This window comes from Eulemur rufifrons, chromosome 19 (assembly GCF_041146395.1).
Source record: "Eulemur rufifrons isolate Redbay chromosome 19, OSU_ERuf_1, whole genome shotgun sequence".
NCBI classification, from domain to species: Eukaryota; Metazoa; Chordata; class Mammalia; order Primates; family Lemuridae; genus Eulemur; species Eulemur rufifrons.
Window position 1 is genome coordinate 87,387,615 of NC_091001.1, and position 4,287 is coordinate 87,391,901.

A 4,287-nucleotide genomic window follows, 5' to 3' on the forward strand; every position below is an offset into this window, starting at 1 on the left:
TCCAAAAGTTCTCCTTGTCCAAGTCTCTAATTGTTAGAAGAGGGTTTATACACCAGTTAAGCTAGCTCCATTCTCATCTAGCTTCCCTGTCAACTCACAGTCTAACATTTTTTTAGCCTCGTTTACAGTAAGAAATCACCAAAACTGTTGTCTGCAACTGAAACACATACCTATGTGCCCACAAGCCCAACAGAAAAAAAAAAAAAAAAAAAAGAAGGAAGGGAGGGAGGGAGGGCAGGCGGGAAAGAGAGAGGGAGGAAGGGAGAAGACTGAAAGCTTGGTTTTCTCATTCATTTGTAGTATGTCTTTTGGATAGAAATGCCGTGCCGGGTCCCTCTCCAACCCCAGAACACTCTCCACTCTATCAGAGAACATCCATTCATCCCTAATTTCTGAGGATTTCAACCAGCTGGTCTGGCCCTCCACCCTCTGCTGGAGAAGTAAGTGCGACATCCCTCCCTGCAGTTCAGCACTGTGTACTGAAGAAAGGGACTCCTGGGGACAGTGTCTTAATCCACAGCAGGGGGAGGCCTCCACTGCCCTTCCAGGGTTTGGCGTCCTGGACCACTGTGAGTGTGAGGTCTCCAAGCAAAGATAGCTGCCAATGGTGACAAGGATGGAGTGGAGTATGAATAAGTATAAAGGTTGCCTGACTGACAACTGAAAGCCTCTCTCGAGGACAAGTGGCTAAGGGGTAGAAGCCTGGACAGAGAGAAAAAGCAAGCAAATCCATACAAGCACAGGAATAAGATTGTATAATAAGAACGTACAGCTTTGTATTCTAACACTGTCATGGACGAAACTAAGCAAGGGTAGAAGGAAGGAACTCAAAGCACCTGTCCCTTCTAGGAAGGGATGGCTGCCACCCACTGTTGACAGAGCTGACCAGGCAGTTACAAAGCCAGAATGACTCAAAGAGGGTTGCGTAGTATTTTTGTTCGACCTGCTCCATCCACTCCAGCTTGCTCTACCCAGGACCCAGAACACAGGCAACCTCCAATCAGCCCCAAGATCCAAGCCAGGATGAAGGTGGCCACAGCCCACAAAAGCCCAGGTTGCAGGGTCAACCACCGAGCAGCCTTCCCCTATTTCCTCTGCATTGAGATCCCCGTCACTCAGCCCCACCGATTAGCCCCACCTCTTCCTCTTTCTTCCTCGTAGCCTTTTGTAGATGCTGCATCTCCAAGGTAAAGAAGGGGAATGCTCTGGACCAGGAGAAGGAACAGCTAGCCCAGGCTTCTTCCCCAACCAGCTGAGACTCAGGACAGGTCTATTAACTGGTCTGACTTCTATCAGATGATCCTCCTCGGTCAAGTTGGGATAACAGCTGGAAAGCAGGATAGCTCCTGGGTTAAGTGGGCAGCTCCGGGGTCAGAGACCTAAAGTTTAAAGCCACTTACTAGACAGGTAACCTTGGGTGAGATCCTTGACCTCGCTATGCAGTTTCCTCATCTGCAAAATGAGGGTAACAAAATTGTTGCATCAGTGGATTGAGACAATGTATGCGGTGGTTCAATGTGATAAAGGAGCCTGAAGCGGTTAGCATGGTGCCTGGTACAAGTGAAAATGTTAACCTTTTACATTGCCTTCGTCACCACGATCTATCAAAGTGGCAGAACAGTGTTGATGTCTCCCTGAAAGGAATCTAGTGCTATGCGTATTCTTATCCTTATCACAGGGAATCTGGTTAGTCATTTCCTCCTGCCTATTTCACTAGATGCAACTAAGGGCAAAACCACCTTTTTTTCACTTTCGGGAGTTAATGGGATCCGAGAAACAGACATTTTGCCCTCGATTCCCAATGGATGCAGAACAAAAGAAACCTGCAAAGCTCAGATAAATGTGGAACAAAAAATCACCAAGCACTGCTCTTTCTAACTTCCTTGAATCTCGTGCATCTCCTAGTGGTGATCGTTCAAAATAACTCTGAAAGCTCATCCTTTAGACAGAGTAAGGGAGAAACTATGGAGGAGTTATTCAGACTTCAGGGTAGTCTGCGCCCAACACACCAAGACGGTCGACTGTTACAGGGACGAACAGTAAGTCTTTCTTCTTCCCCAAAGAAGTATCGGGGAAATTGAGGGCCAGTGAATTCTGACCTCCAGGCTTCCGAGTATAAGAGCCACAAGACACACTGTGTTTTGCGTGGCCCCAAGCTAAACTATAAGAAAATGCTGTCTCCTACCCTAATTCACCCCACTTCCAGCCCCAGGAGGAAGCAGCAGCCGACAGGGCTGTATCTACCCGACACCTCCCCAGGGCCCTAGGACTCCTTGGCCTTTTAAAGTGTGACCTTGAGAAAGTCATTTAATATTTCTAAGCCTAACGCTCCTACTCTAAAATGGAGATACTACCCACTTTGTAGGGTAGTTGTAAGGAGTGCACAAGAGTATTCATAAAGTGCCTAACCCTGTGTCAGGCACATAAAAGGCCCTCAGTTCATATGCTCCAACCCCAGTTCCCTTCCCAGGCATGATCAGAGCCCTGGGAGACAGTCACTCTGAAAGGGCTAAGGAACTAGCCTTCATCATGGGGGCTCCCCCTGCAAGCTGATAGGTCCTTAGACGGTATTGTCTCTAAACACAGGTGTATACAGTACCTTCAAGTTCTCTATGCCGTCCACACTGCACAAAGATGTCCTTGGCAGTGTTAGCAACTTTGAAAGTAGCAACATGTGAGTATATAAATTACTATAAACTCAGATGATAGAATACTATGCAGCCATTGAAATGTTTATGAAGAACTTGCTATAACATAGCAAATGTTTATAATATAACAAAGTTTTGAAAGCAGAGTGAAAATTTGTGTATATAGTACCATCACAACTATGTTAACTATGCAAAGAAAGGGGTTTGGCAAGAAATATAACAAACTATTGGCTGTCATTCTTTCTGGGTAGTAATACTTGGATTAAGTTTTTCTATATATTTTTAATTTCCCCAAATTTTTCTAACTGCAAAGTATTAATTTCATGATAGAAAGTAATTAAATTTATTGAGTTTTTTTTAATTCCTTGCTAAATTAGCAGTGACAATGATTGAAGGCAAGAGGAAGTGCACAGATCTAATAAATCTTAAATGGCTATTTGAATGGAAAGAATTTATGCCAATGATTTACTGAAGAATATTATATGCCTGGAAATCAGAAGCATTGAAAGGTGATGAAACGTGTTTCATTTCTCTATAAAAATTTAATGTCTGATTTGAACCACCCCCCAATTATGCCAGGTGGTAGAAACTAGATCTTTGTCAATTCAGGGTCCCTCACACCTTTTCTCTCAGATGTCGTCTAAACTCTAGAAGGCTGAAGTCGTGACAAGGCACTGTTTGAAGGTAGAGGGGAATTGGGGGAGACAAGGGCAGGATCTGCTCTCAGCTGGCCTCACACAGCCATGCTAGTGTCCCTGAGACATCCCCACACCTGTCCAGCTAGAGTCACTGTCCACATAGACACTGTCACACAAGCTCCTTTAAGCATGGGGTCACTTGTGCTTCGCTGCTTGCTCTTATTCTCTCTCTCTCTCTCTCTGGCAGATGTAACCAGAAAACCGTAAAGTTTGTACTTGTACTTGGTGGAATACAGGCATAAACTTTTTTTTCTTCATTCACTGCCTTCATCCACATTCTGTTCAAGCTCCTTTCTGTGACCCTTGATGACATCTTGGGCACATTCTTTAGCTTTCCCATTTCTCTGAGATATTAAAAAGCTTAGTCCAGTCCAGTTTAAAACTTCAACCTTTATGACCAATTTGAGGCCTTTCTCTCACCCGGGCTCAGGCCTCACCCTTGGCCCAAGGGACCTGCACTGTAGGGGGTCTTGAGAGAAGGAGCATCATCTACTCCCTTTCCCTCCCGCTGTCCCTGCTTCTGCCCCTCCACAGTGGGGAAAGGCGGGAGAGGCAGGTTTGTCCTGCTCCGCTCACCGGCTGCCCTGGCTGTCGGTGCTTTCCTAGAAGCAGATGTGCTCAAGCTGCCACCCTTGTGGGGCACAGGCTCCTCCCATGTGAGATGCTCCCCTGCGTGACCTCTCCTGGTCCCACCAGGACTCCTGCCCCAGGCCCTGACCACCACCGCCCCCACCCCACCCCACCATGGCTTTGTATTCCTGGAGCCCTCTGGGCTGCATCAGGCCAAGAAGGCACAAGCCCGAGCTCAGCGTCCACTTGGCCTGCAGGAAGTTTAAGACTTCTTGACCTAACAAAGAGTAGATATCCAGGCTGCCCTACTCTAGCTCCTCCCTCTTCACCCCCAGTCTCTTCAGTTCATTCTTCTCCAGCTCAGATAGGAG